This window comes from Phoenix dactylifera, unplaced genomic scaffold (assembly GCF_009389715.1).
Source record: "Phoenix dactylifera cultivar Barhee BC4 unplaced genomic scaffold, palm_55x_up_171113_PBpolish2nd_filt_p 001020F, whole genome shotgun sequence".
NCBI lineage: Eukaryota > Viridiplantae > Streptophyta > Magnoliopsida > Arecales > Arecaceae > Phoenix > Phoenix dactylifera.
Genome location: NW_024068373.1, coordinates 135,180 through 150,937, shown reverse-complemented (window position 1 = coordinate 150,937; position 15,758 = coordinate 135,180). Strand labels below are relative to the sequence as shown.

Sequence of the window (15,758 nt, the reverse complement as noted above, 5' to 3'; positions counted from 1 at the left end):
GACTACATGCAGAAGATTAGAACATAAAAAAAAGACCATAAATTTAATCAGAGAAGATTGAAGTGTACTTGAAAGCTTTAAGCAGCCATTGATGATTGCTGCAGCAATATCTTGCAGAAGAAGAAAGCACAGAGATCGGATAGATCTTCCTCTCCTCCTCCTTGATGCCTGTCTCCTCGATGGGATGGGTGCCTCCTAGAAATGCAGAGATCTTGATGCCCTATGATTTCTCTACAAACGTGTGTGTGTGTGTGTGTGTGTGTATATATATATATATGGAGTAGGAACTTAGCCTAGTTAGTAATGCTAATGGATTCACCCATTATAGAGTCCACTAACCAAATCAAGCTTACACCAATACTCACTATACCATACGATTAAGACAATAGATCCAAAACCACTTTATGATCACAAATTAATTATGAGCTCTTTAAATATTCATTCAAACAACAACTTTGCTTGTATAAGTAATAAATTAAAATAAAATCAGTCCATAATTGATGGAAGCCCACCTTTATAAGAAATTCCAACAAATACCGCATATAACAACCATTTCATAGTCCATAGATCTTAAGAATATCCTAGAACCTTTGATTGTAGCACTTAATCCTTTTCCTCTCCATCAATAAAAAAACTATTCTCTCATGAGAAAAGGAGAAAATTAGAGTCCCTCGAGAATATCATACCAAAATTGAGAGCCTAGCCGTAAGACCCTTCTTTTCTTCATCACCTTCTTCTTCCTCTATAACCCATCAAGAAGACTAGATGACTCATCTTATATTCTTGGTTTGGAGACTCTTCTACTAGAGGCCTAAGACTAAAAGAAAGGTTAGAGAAAGCGAAAAAGAAGGAGATCGAGGCTCTACACTAACCTTCCCTTCCCCTCTTCATAGGTTGAAGCATGACTATGGATAGTCCAAAGTTGAGATAATTGTTGTCGGATCAGAATCATGCTAACCAAAAATTGGCAAATAAACTATTTAAAAATATGGTTGAATAGAATTCATATTTTGATGATATATGATATACGGTTATATTGGCCAGTTTGAGTAGTGATTATAAATTTCAATTGTAAACCGTTGGTAGGGATTTCATATAATGACATTTATTTTAGTATTTATTTATATCATTAATTTCTATCATTAAATTATTTACACTAGTGTGTGGGGAGGATTCTTTTGAGCTGTTAGCATATACCACTCTATTTCTTTATTTGTAGAGCCACAGAACACGTAAAATTGGATGAGTTGGGGGTTTATATCGCATAGGCAGTGTTAGTGCATCTCTAATGCCAGGTAGATAATTGAACTATGTAGTTGAACAACTTTGTTATTTGTTAATGGTGAAATTATTTTATATTAGATTGAAATGATAATTATATCTTATAATTTCCAATGTTGTTGAAGTTTTTGCGTTATTTGTGGATCTTGCATGGCCTCTAAGGTCATGCCCTAGGGGTTATGGGACATGTCACATGGCCAGCCCAAGTAATGGGTTGGAGCGTAACATGGATATAGAAAGCGAACATTTTTATTCAGGGATGGAGGAGAATGAGTAATTGCCAGTGAGTCTTGTTTAGTGATTTTGGGAGCCTCAAGATACTTAATTGGGAGTTTGCTGAGCTAGCAAGCAAGGCTTTGGTTAAAGTGAGACCCTTGATCACTATCTAGTCGATTTGGACTAGGCAAATTTAGGGTAGTTGATATCGAGTCTACAGACAATTTCAAAAGTGTAGAGAAAGAACTTAATGCCAATAATTTATTAGTGATTAACTTTAGAGAGTATCATCAACAGACTGTAGTAGGCATCCTGGACCCAATCCTCAAATCATTCTGGCAACCATAATTTTGTTGAGGATCTTGATTAGGACATCTACAACTAGGATTAAAAGTTAGATATCCCCTTGCCGTAAGCCTCTCTTGTAACTGAACCAAGATCCTGTGTTACCATTGGTTACAAGACTGGATTTGCTGGAGGTCAATAGATATATCTGATTGCCCCATTTATTGCTGAAGCCTCTTTTAAAAAGTCACCACAGGTTGGTCAAACAGACAGCAGAAATTTTCTAGGTACAGCAAGCTGCATGAACAGTTCAGTCTTGGCTTATTCGAATTGCACGCAATCGAATTACAGGCCAAGTGCTTGCAATTATAATTGTAGTTGTAGAAAGGAATTTTTGTTTGGTTATCTGTATTAAATGAGCTCATAAGATTACTCCCTGAAAACAATTAAGTATTCACGCTTTCTAGTATTGTATATTATTTTTGTATTATTTCTATAATTTTCAATGGAAAAACAATATGCTATTAATTATCATTGGATTAGTACCAGAATAATTAATTTAGTAATTATATGTATACGAAATAATTTGATATTATAGTAACTGGACATTTTATTTATTATAGCGATTACAACAAACTATTGATTATTAAATATTATTTTATACATAATTCATAATATATCATTAGAATATTATATACATATTATAATATCATAGTAACATTATTATCTAATAATATAATAATGTTAGTAATATTATAATAATATTATAACGTAATTATAAAAGAGTAAAACAATAATATAATATTTTTTTAAGCATAATATAGTAAGTAACTATATTACAGTGTAATAGTAATACATTATAATATTATGAATATAATAATATTTAATATAATACTGTATGTTATAGGAATAATGCTACTATATAATAATAGGACAATACAGTATTACTATTTACGAAAGTAATATGATATTACTATTGCAATAATCTAATACTATGTCAATTTTCTAACAATATTATAACATCGTACGTTACCCATTAAATTTTAGAAATAATATTATAACGAAAATATATTTATTTCATTACAATGACACTGTGGAGAAGAAGGAGAAAGGGAAGTGGTCAGGTAACGAGGGGGAATCCCTTTCAAAAAGCTTTCTTATACAATATCTTTATAATTCAAACTGCGATTATTTAGCTACTATTCCGATTACAAGTTTGGGAACCCCACCTTTTTTTTTCCAGCTCTAATTGTAATCTATAATTGCCACTATAAGCACCCAAACTTTTATTTTGAGCACTTACAATTAGATTACAGAACTACAACTATAGCCTCTGCCTGACAAATGTAGTAACTAAATAGCCCTTTAAAACACGTCCAAACCTGAATGCTTTTAGCTTACAAAAATAATAAGCTCACTCAGGCTTGATAACAAGTTCATTAAGCTTGTCAACTCAGCTGCAGATTAATACTCCCTTTTTTCCCTTTTTTGTATTAACGTGTCGATAAGCACTCTAGCTTTGTTCGCTTTGTATTGACAGGAGCAGTTGGGCCATTATTTTCCTTCTGAATGAGTAATTGTGGTGCATATTTCATGCCCTAGATGGTTAGATCTGCAAATATCCTAGCTCAGCTGGGCACCGATCCATGATCGGTTAATAACTTGAAACAATATAACTGGAGATCGGCTACCAATCAGGGATGCATAGCTTGAACAAGAATAAAGCTCATCATGCTCTCCACCTCTTGGAGGCTGTGGATTTACTAGGTTCTGGATGGACCAATGCATGAATTGCCCCCTTGACAAAGGCCACAGAGAGTTTATCAAGTGATCCACCACTGCCACAGCTTGCTTTTATCTTTTGCTGTGAATTTCTCGAAAGCTTTGGTTTGGCCAGCTAACTGGTAAATACAGGATCACCATGTAACCATACCGAGTTCGCATACTCATCTTCATACCCCAATTAAATATAGGCAAAACCAACTTAACATGAAATTTGGAGAAAAAAAAGAAGAAGAGGAGGGGCCTAATCATTGATGAGACCACTGGAGGCTATACCATACTGAATTAGACGGTATGGAGTACATACTGTACTGTACGAATTTGGTACCAATATTTAATACAGAAAGCATACCGACATTCAGCATGCCAAACCGGCCTTGTACTGGATGTACTAATTCAGTGACAAAATGACACTGGTAGGGAGCTTGGTATTAAGACGGTGTATCTTGGAAGAGAGATAATCAAGAATCATCTAGAAATCACAATTTAGACAGTGAAGCATTCTATCAATAATTGGGGCATAAACCATAACAGAAGTCATTCAATGGTGAGTCCAAATTTCTGTCACTCCAATGGCTAAATCTAAACTTGCTCAAATGTGAAAACTGAGGGAAAAAAGGTAAACCACGGGAATAAACAATCCAGAAGTTTGAAGATCTAAAAAATCCCAAAAGAATCCATCATGTTGTCTACGGAAGAATGTTTTGCAAGCACCTTGAAATTTTCAAGCCTGTAAATGACAAGAAAGGGATTGTGTTAATGCAAAAGCATACTGCAGTGCATGATTCAATTTGGAAGTATGAAAGTATCAAATGATGAATAACAAATATCAATCAAATAAAAACATATTAAAAGCTCCCAAAACTGCATGGATGCATAGATAAACAGATGCAGGTATAAGTGCTAGAATAGAATTTAAATTCTCAAGCTTAATCCAAAAGAGTAAAGGGAAAGTGGAAAATAAGAAATGAAGATGGCACCTTGTTAGCGATGTTGTTGGACAGCCAATCAAGCCCCTCATACAAACCTTCACCAGATGTAGCACAGGTGCTCTGAATGTACCTGAGATCAATGGTTCTCATCAATCTCATTATCTAGCTGATCCCTCACATATTAACTTATAAAATGCACACAAATGATGCATGAGCCAGCATAGATACAGGTACATGCACAAACAAGTGCATGCTCATAAGAGAGAGAGAGAGAGGCAAAAATTTATCTTCAAAGGAGAAGTAAACAAAATTCTTAGGTTACTAGGAGGGTCAGAACAGAGCTCATCTAATAAATAAAGTCAAGAGTGTGAATGACAGGTGACCTAAATGGATACTCATGTGGAAAAAAAAGATGATAAATAAGAGGATGGCAGTTGGAGAAAGGGAGAGGAAGAGATTTCAACCCTGTGAATTGTACATTGAACTAAAATTTAAATCATATAATACAAGGGCATTTTTCTCCTTCTTCCTTGAGATCTTATTCAAAAATCAAAAGATGCAGACACAATAAGCTAAGACTGCATACAGCATACAGCATACAGCTAGGTATCTATTTATATTGAATGTACCACTCAATATCATCATTATACTCCTTGCTAAGACCTCACCAAATGATCAAGCGCAGTCCTTTTAATTTGGAAGACTACTCCCAAACAGGGAAAAAATCAATATTTACAAAAATGTTCCCATATACAGAAAATTAGGTGCTTTACCAGTGTCGCTGACGGAGGGAATGCAGACCAAGCTTATCTGTTATTTCAGCAGCATTCATTGCATTTGGTAGATCTTGCTTGTTTGCAAAAACAAGCAAGACAGCATCCCGTAATTCATCCTGCATATTACCACCATATACAAAGTCAGTCACAAGGAAAATCCAGTCAGTCTTGGACAAGAAGTGGACCCGTGATATCTTATTTGTAAAATAAAGGCAAAAAAGGGCGCAGATAGCCTTAAATACTTTAAGTTAAAAAAATGAATACTCTGTTTTGTGGATCATTGTAGAAATCATCTGTTACATAGCTGCATCTTACAAAACATTCCCTGACACCTAGTAAAAATTACAAAGTAAACTTCATATCCTATGCATGCAGCTTTATCTAGGCATATCAACTTTCAGGCCTCCATAAATAATTATAATTGGGCATTTTCCATGCCCATTATGAATCAGTTAATGATTCAGTTTTCCATGCCACTACCAAATCATCATCATGCAGCAGTGATCAATACATGTTAGTAAAAGTAAAATGCTCACAATTCAATTCCTTGAAAGAAAAAAATGTTTGGAAGTTGCATTTTAGTTAAGTATATCAATCCACTAAAACCAAAAGTTTCTTAAATTATCGTGCTAAAAATTGGTGACAAGAATAATGAGTAATGACTTTAACCACTTACATTAAGTTACAAAGAAAAATTCAACAACCACTGATTACTCATCATGAAACAATTACTCAAAAAGCTTCATTTAATTAACGAAGTGTTGTCAACAAATATAACACATAAATCTGTCAGATGTAAATCAGAGGACAACCTGTAAGATATATTTATGGCATCAAGTTGTATCACAATCAACTATGCTCACCTATTTTTTCCACTAGTTGAGGTCTTCTTCCATTTTATTTGAGCTAATGACAAAAATCTGTCACATCCAGTTATGACCAATTTGATCAAGTGTAGTCACAATAATCTCTAGTTACCCAAAAAAATTCAATCAAGCATGAAACTTTTAACTATGTTGCATAAAGTGATTATTACAAACAGAGACTGGCTTCTGTTAGAAATATTTCTCTTAGAAATATTTTATAAGCTGCATCATCATCCATGGTCATATTATAAATATTCCTTCAAAATCAAACATGTAAACCAAGATTCGCCGTTTCGTACCAAACCCCATAACAGTGCTACACTAGTACAGTATCGGTATGATATGGTATGGAGTCTTCTCAACATAACATACCAAGTATTGGTACATCACCTGTACCGGTATTAGAACCAAACCGGTATGGTACCTCCATATATTGTCCGATTTAGGCCGGTACGGTAAATCATGTTATAAATAAATTATATTTTGGTACTAAACTTCTTTTGGTGCTCATACTAAATTTTAAAGCACACAACATATTGTGTACGTGTTGTCTACATTTATATTTGTATATAAACCTGTTGGATTTTAGGGCATCGTCATGGAAGGTATTATGAAGTGCTTTCACAAGGAAAGAAGTTACCTCATTTAGCATCCTGTGAAGCTCATCTCTTGCCTCAACAATACGATCTCTGTCATTGCTGTCAATAACAAAATAAGGCCCTGCGTGTTCTGGAAGTAATGCCTCCACAATGGTCTGATCTGTTTTCCATCATATCCACATCACCATAAAATCAGTCAGATGGTAATAGAATATCTGATATTCTTCCAGCCATCATAATGATAACAAAATTGCCAAAGAAAAGATGGGTAAACATTTATAATAAAGCAATGATGTTATCAAATGATGCTAATTTTTTCTTATTTCCCAGAATGTTAATGGAATACTGGTGGATATAGTACATGGAAAAACATGAAATTACTCATGCCAGGATGTTCCTCCATGTAACAGTATACATAGAACAAGTACACTGAAAATAGATTTTTTTAGGAAAAATCATAATATTTGACCACCTATTAAGTAGTTAATGCTAACCATGCGACAAAAATCATAAAAACACTGCTATACATACTGCAGTACCTTGTCCTGACCACCAACATCCCACACAGTGAAGCTAATATTCTTGTATTCCACAGTCTCCACATTAAATCCTGCATTAAAAGCCAAAACAATAATTCCTGTAAATATTAAATGTATCCTATAAGCATATGCAGTTGCTGACTTTGTTACATATCAAAAGCCAGTCAGTGAGAGTGAGAAAGTGCTCCCAGCTTACAAAAACAAATACAGAATAACCACCCTTCCCCAACCCAAACCCTCCACCCCTAAAGAATTTGTATACGACTACATTCCCAAACTCCATCTACACCATCTGAAGCTGCAGCAACATGATAGATCCTCCAATTGTTTTCATGTTTTCCTCATGGAGAGCTATACAAAAGCAATTTTGAGAATAATCCAAGTAAACTTCATATTTTTGGATGCCATGCTGAGAAATTCAAAATGTGTTTTCTCGGTTGGCAAATTAAAAATTGAAAAAAAAAATCAAGTTTAGCTGTCCAGTGCCATGCCAGGGCTTGCACCCTAGGAAAGTGGCGTGCTGAGGGCTGGCACATAGCAGGCACCATGTCAGTGTGGCATGCCAAGAAGCAGTTGCACCAACTACCATTTTAATTCTTAAAGTCTTCATAATTTTAATGTCACAGAAGCTTAATGGCATTTAGAGAACTGAGATGCCAAATTAGAATATTGGGACTCCTAGAAGGCCTCTACAGGGAAAAAGGATGACAATTTAAATCTGATTCCAGGTCAGAGCAAACTACAACTTATAGTAGAGGTAAAAGAAGAGATTTGAAATCCGCAATCAGATTTATAAAAAACAGCTCCAATCTAGTATTTGAAAAATGCCACAGCAAGGAAAATAATGACAAGGAGAAGGGGCGGGAAGAGAAGTAAAAAAAGAGAATGGCCACTTTGGCCTCTTTGATTTTCTTAACTTCCCTAGGGTCAACCAAATATTACCTTATTACCACCAGGATGCATGGAAAATCTTTTTTCTTTTGCTACGCACTTCTTGGCATCACCTAGTTCATTTCTAATGGCAAGAAAATTACAACCAGCTCATTTTAGCCAACACAAATGCATCATGTACCCAAGCTGCAAAAATTTGCTACAGCTTGGGCTGCATAAGATCCACTACCTTTATGACTAAGAAGGGTGTGGTCTTAATAAATCAAGAAGTTGAATTCTTTAATGATTCTTATTAAATAGAAAGATATATACTGCACAATCTAAAACTATTCCTACTATTTAAGACAGAATGACAGCATATCTAGTTGTCCTGGTTAGTTGGGTTATCCTCCAGAAATCTTAAATCACAAAAATAGCATTTTTATCCATCAGATTTTAAGAAACAGCAAAAGGTAGGCCTATGGATTAGCTTTTCAGAGCCCTTTTTAAAGACCCAATCAAAGATTTTTCCAAGATAAAAGGGCCAATCTTTAGTAAACTGGGCCATAGTCCAGTGATTGCACCTTCCTCCATATGTAAGAAATTCTAGGTTCAAGCCTCAATTGTGTTGTTTCACAAGTGCTTTATCCAACAAATTCTAATTGGTGGTGCTTCCACCATTATTCTGGAAAAATGAGGTTAAAGGGCCGACGTCTTTTCTGCACTGGAGATCATCTCCAGGCTAATAATGCACCAACATTCTAAAAAGCAATGGTACTGCAAGAGATGAATTTATACACTTGATGACACAAACCTAGGAAAACAATACTATCACTGACGAGGTTCTGAGAAAAATATTGAATTATCATATCGTATGATGCATGAAAAAACTATATATAACCAACCCTTGAAAATGAATGTTCCCAGAGCAAAGTTCGAAATTTAATGCAAGTCCATCTCATGGGACAAACTTGCTTCTCACTCTTCTCAGCACCACAAGAAAAAGCTTTCAAGGTCATCTAAATCATGCCGCAGTTTCAAAATTTAATTATGCATGCAGGCCCAACTTGTGCAAATGAACATGAAGTATACAGTTATTAGGAGTCAGCCTCTACAAGCTGCTTAATTTGAACTCTGAGGTCATCATGAAAGTGGCTCATCATAATTAGACCTTCCATGGTGTCACTTCTGTAGGCAAAGATCCTGTAGTCAAAATAACTTGCTAATTCTCAAATGGCATATGTGAAATATAACTACCAAAGATCATTGAAGTTTTAGTCTGGTCTTCTTATGTTCCCTACACAAAATGTAACAATACATATGCCTTTGCTTAACAAAACAATACCAGCACTAGATTTTTTTCAGTAAATCAGTGAACAAAACAATAAGGTGCTTAAACAAAAGCTCAATCATTAAACAACTAGAAATCCACAGACTTCCCTCAAAACTACACAGTGAATACAGTTTATCAAATCCTCTTAAAAGTGAAAGGCCGCATAATAAACTCAATTTAGAGCCCAACTAAGCAAACGTCACCACAATCGAAACATAAAAGAGGAGATATTCAGTGCGCTTAAAAAGAAAACTATAATTTAGTCAACAACCAACATTGGAAAGATTAGAATGAACCATCTAAATAACTCAAACTAATAGAAACTAAATTATATTTCTTTCTCACTTTTTCAGCAATAAAAAACCTAAGGAAGGTTATCAAGGTTAAAGGATCCATTAAGCAATGTCAAAAAGTAGACAATTTAGGAAAGGGGATAGAATTCTCACCGATAGTGGGGATGGTGGTGACAATCTCTCCAAGCTTGAGCTTGTAGAGAATGGTGGTCTTACCGGCGGCATCAAGCCCCACCATCAAGATCCTCATCTCTTTCTTCGCAAAAAGGCGGCTAAAGAGCTTCGTGAAGGTAAGCCCCATGTTTCTCAGCTGTTATAACACAACCGTACACATGATTTAATGTCAACCATCAAATAGAGAAATTTTGTTAAAAATAGATCTAAGGTACAGGGATCTAAGAATTAACTATCGCAATAGAAGATTACGAATCAAAGACCTACGACGTCGTTAGGTAAAACCAAGATCCGAATCGAAGAAGAAGAGTTGAAGCCAATTGGGAACAAAAGCGAGATCCACACAAACAGATCCCGAACATATCGAATCGAAGAGAAGAAGAGAGGAACAATAGTTCTCGATCCAATGGAAAAAAGAAGCATCTACCCAATATCAACAACAACAAGGAGAATCAAAATCATCGAAGATCTAAACGATTCAATGCAAGGCCTTGAACAAGGAGAAAGATCGACGCAACTCTAATAATCAAAGATCTAAAAAGGAATGCGAAAAGTGACGCGAAACCAAGATGGCGATTCAAAGTTATGAGACAAAGTAAAGGATCAGACAACGATCTTTGGAATTGGAGATCGGCATTACCAGAAGAACAATCGCTTTAGGTTTGGATTCAGGGCCGAGGAGAACGGGAGTCCCTACTTCTTCTTCTTCTTCTCCTCGGGAGAGAGACTGAGATAGAGGGAGAGGAATACGAAATGGGGGGGGGGGGGGGGGGGGGGATTGGAGAACTAGACGAATCGGGGAATCGCGGAGGTCGGCGTCTAGCTGAGGCCGCCGCGCGCACATGCGAGCCAGCGAACGTCACGTGACTTGCCAAGAATCAATACGGACGCGGTCTTATATTAATAGTCTATTATTCTTTTGCAAATGTTGTTAGCTAAATGGTGCTAGCTCCATTCATCGAACACATGTTTACTCGGAAATCTTATAATTTAGAGGGCACATATAGGTCATTAGAGCGTCTTATTTTATAATGAGTATTATAATATGATATAATATCATGTGTGTGTATGTATGTATGTATGTATGTGTGTGTATGTATGTATGTAGGAAGACAGAAGATACCCCCTCTTCTCCTCTATGCTGACTTGGTAGCCAGAGATTTTTTTTTGATTTTTTTATTATTAATTATTTATTTTAGATGGGCATGTTTGGATGGTAATAAATTATTTATTCTATGTGATAAAAATCATTTAAGAAGAATTTTTTCATATGATGATAAAATAATTTTTTTATGAATTGTTGCTTGCTTGTTCATACTATGAGTAACTATAATTTGTTTGATGCCATGTAATGTTAAAATAATTTTTTCATGATTGTTGTTTACTGGTTCGTTCTATGAGTAAATATAATATGTTTAATGCCATATAATGTTTAAACAATTTGTTCATGAAATGTTGCTTGTTCATACTATGAATGACATATTTATCTATGTAGAAGAGCTTTAGCTTTGTTATATGTTTTACCAATTGTGCATCTATTATATGTTTTAGATTTAAAATTCTGAATGACATATTTGGCTATGTATGAGGGTCTTGATATATTGACTGTGCTACTATGCCATTTTATTGACTATGCCATTGTGCCATTTAATGGACTTTGCCATTATACCATTATGTTGACTATGTCATTGTGCTATTTTGCGGGCTTGATCGTACCATTTACACGATGCATTTTATTGAGAGCATAGTGATTGGTTAGAAGATTACCATTATGGAAGCTAACATTCAATGATTGCGTACCAAATATGCTGCTGAGATCATAATGAAGTATGGACTTTTTATAGTGATTTTAAATTGATCCTAGCGAAAGGTCCCGATCTAGGGTCGTCGGGCGGTGTGTGGCTAGCCTGGCCTTTGCCAAATATTGTTAGATTTGATTGTCCCGATCTCTGCTGAACTATCTATGCCCTAGTTCAAACATGATTTGATGAAATCATCTTGATTGGACGACTAGGATGTCGAACACTCCTACTTGGTCAGCTCTGTAAGAGTATTGAAATTAGGAATCTATTCTTGAAATAATTATGATAAACTATGATTGAAAATATAATTTTTAAATATATGATCTAAGAAGAATTTTTGAAATTTATTGAATTTGTTAGTTGGGGTAAGTAATGTAACCTTTTTCTAGATTTATCGGCCAAATTTTAAATATTTTTTTGAATTAAATTATTCTGATTTATGAATTTGATGCATGGTGTTATATGCCATTTCTTAGAATATTATATGACTCTTGATTGAACGAATTGGTTTTGCTACGGATTATGGTTTTGAATCGAAATAGATTTGGACTCTTAGCCGGACTATGTTAAGGACCCCGCTAATGGGGGCTACTACATTGGCATATGATTTTTCTGAAGGTCGTGTCCAAGATAATTAGTGACATATCGCCAGTAGACCAGCAGTCCTGAAGGACTTTGCTGCAAGTTGATGTGCAGTTCACCGTAAGAAGATTAATCGGTGTTATGACCCAACCACAGGAAAGATGTGGCCATAGTTCTTGGCTGTTAGTTGAATTTGATGATTTGAAAGAAATTAATTCATGAATGATATTTGGATTTTGGGAAAATTGAATTTAATGTAAGTAATGTTTCATTTTTTTAAATTATCAGCAATCATTAAATTATTATATTCATAATATTTAAGTGGTATTATTCATGATGTATGAATTTGATGCATAGTATATTATTATGCAATACATATTTTAGAAGGTTACGATGATATATGATCTTATTATTGATTTGATCAATTGATTTTGATACCTCATGATTTTAGAACTTGAATATAAAATTTAGAACTATATGAATTTCGATCTGGTTATGTTAAGGACCCCACCAATGGGGGCTAATACATTGGCACATGATTTGTCCTGAAGGTCGTGTCCAAAATGATTATATATTGCCAATAGACTAGTGGTCTTGAAAGACTTTGCTGCAAGATGCTGTGCCGCTCACCGCAAGATGATTGGTTGGTGTTATGACCCTACCATAGGAAACATGTGGTCATAGCTTAGGATCAATAATGAGTATTTGAAAGAATTTGAATGTACGAACATAATCTAATATTTGATTTGTATAATAGTATTGCACATATGCTTATTCTCTGCATATTATTATCTATTTGATTTTCTAATTTATCTAGCTAAAATATTCATTGCTTACTGGGTTATTTAGCTCATTATATGATTTTTTTTTATAGATTTAATTAGAGAACTAGCCTATCCAAATTTTCAATATAGGAGAGCGATTAGAAGAACTGTAGCACAAGTTACCTTTGATTAGAGTTTATTTAAACTAATATATTACCTTAGATTAATATTGAAATTGTGAGACATTGTAAGTTGAGATAGTTAATAAATAAACTTTGCATATTATTAGTTAAATTGTTTTGCTGCATATTTATGATATCATGATGAGATGCCTTGCATGCTCATGGGGAGAGTTTTCTATGAGTGTGCGACAATTGTCACGATCTCGGGCTCGCGATCTCGGGTTGGTGGCGTGACAAGTTGTTATGACAAATGTGGGTAGTATAGACCAGTTGACATTAGTTACCAACATTATCAAGAGTGGAAACCAGATGTAGGCTATTAATGCTGAAAGATGACAATTATCACATCATTTGTCTTCTAATAAACATAAGAGAATGCAATCAAAATTGTGGATCCTTTGGTTGATTAATGAGGCTAGTTTATCTTTAAGTTACCCTTGCTTTTACCTTTATCTTTAAATTTCTTGCATTTGGTTTCTTAGTAAAACTTTAATTTACTAATAGAAGTAGTAGTAGAGTATTTTGATCCAAGCCTCGTATTTTTTATTCTTTCAATGAGGCAATATGATGATAGTAAAAGTCCTTCAAGGTCAAGGCATCCATTTCTATGCTACTCTCATCTTCACCCTTTCATTATTCCATTTCTAGCTAATCCGATGCTGGTGGTACACCCACGCATCTCCACCAAACCTAAGCTACAGGACTTGTTTCTATTCTCTGACAGCAAACAAGTTTCCTTAGCATGCTGATCTCTCTCTGGATGGGAAAGAGAGCAGGAAATAAACCCTAAGCTATCTAATTCTTAGGGCCCTGTAAACACAATGCAGGCCATCCCACTATGGTTACGCATCAACTGTTCTTTTACTTTTTTTATTCGCATCCTGCGAGAGATAAGAATACTACAACTCAATAGAGTATATAATCTTCTTTCAAGTAACCTTACAGCCCCATCCGGAACGGCTTAAAGAACCTTTATCCTGACTTTATTTGAGATAAAATACCAAATGCTATTTATGAGCCCTTGATCTAGTTGAGAACTTTAACCCTATCACACGAGCTTAATTCCGGTGTACATAGACGTAGGGGAGCCAGGTCTCATTCTCCACCTGGGAGCCATTTTTTCAATTTCATCTTTATTTAGGATTGAATGATAGAAAAGTATTACTCTCACCCTCTTCCATCTAAAGTGTTATTATATATATTATACTGTAATATTATAAATTATATATTTCACGACTTCATAATAACAATAATATGGTGTGTAAGGTGATCATATATGGTATTACAGTAACATAGCAATATATAGAACACATTTACATGCTATATTAATGAATTATTATAACAACAGTTTAGTCACGAGTTGTATGATGTGATTAGTGATATAATATTATATAATGTCACAATAATATATTATATTATATATATATATATATATATATATATATAATGTCACAATAATATTATATATATATATTGCAATTTATGGCGTTCATCCTTGTGATAAACTAGATTACAATATTATAATATATCTATTGGCAAACTACTCTCTAACTAGTAATATAGTATGATATAAATTAATATTTATTGTCTTTACCCATATGTAGATTAATTTGATCCATTGCTCATAAAATTAGCTTAACAAGGAATACTGAGGTTAGGACGAGCTTCCTAAAAAATATATCTTTCCAATAAAAACTAAAAATCATGTATTAAACCTCCTCAACATCCAAACATACTCCTCAATCATTACAGGCTTCATCATTTTTTCCCAGATGCAAAAATAAGATTTGTACCCACTAAATCAGGTCTACTTGACACACTTGCATGAATTTGGGTAACAATTACAAGGAAGAAAAAGGAAGGAAACTATACCCAACCAAGGATGGATGTAAACTCATAAGCTATAATCATCTAGGTCTTATTGTTAAACAAAAAAACCACCCTATGATCGCAAGCAGGAAGTTCTTAGCAAGGAGACCTCACAATAAGTTGCTTAAATGAACCAAGGGGAGAATCAAGTCGTCTGGTAGACCTTCAAAGAAGAATTATTGGCAGCAGGTGGAGACATTTCTTCAGCCCCCTTCCAAAGAAATGCGAGTAGAGTAGAGCTCAACAGAAGGTTCAAAAGAAAGATCAAACCATTTAATCACTCACAACACAGTAGTCAAGGCAATGACTTTCACAGATCTCTCCCACCTGATTTAAATTTCTTGAACCTTTCTCACTCCGGTGACAATTGCTCGATTTCCAGAGCTTCATACATTTTGATTTTAGAGGATATCTATGTATTCGAATTACTTAAGATTTCCGATTCACCAAAGAAAGGAAAAAAAGAAAAAAAAAAAGAAAAAGAAAAGAAGAACGTAGGATCACAGAGCACCAAATCACCATAAGATGGGAGGATCTAATTAGAGTTTCTGGAGTTGAACATCTCCAAATGCTCAGAACCCCAGGCCATGGAACAAAACACAGATCCGCCATA

General features: G+C 34.7%; 1 pseudogene; it reads right to left on the bottom strand.

Moving 5' to 3' along the window:
- Positions 1-4,006: 4,006 nt before the first annotated feature.
- LOC120107793 lies at positions 4,007-10,708 on the bottom strand (annotated as a pseudogene).
- Positions 10,709-15,758: the final 5,050 nt, after the last annotated feature.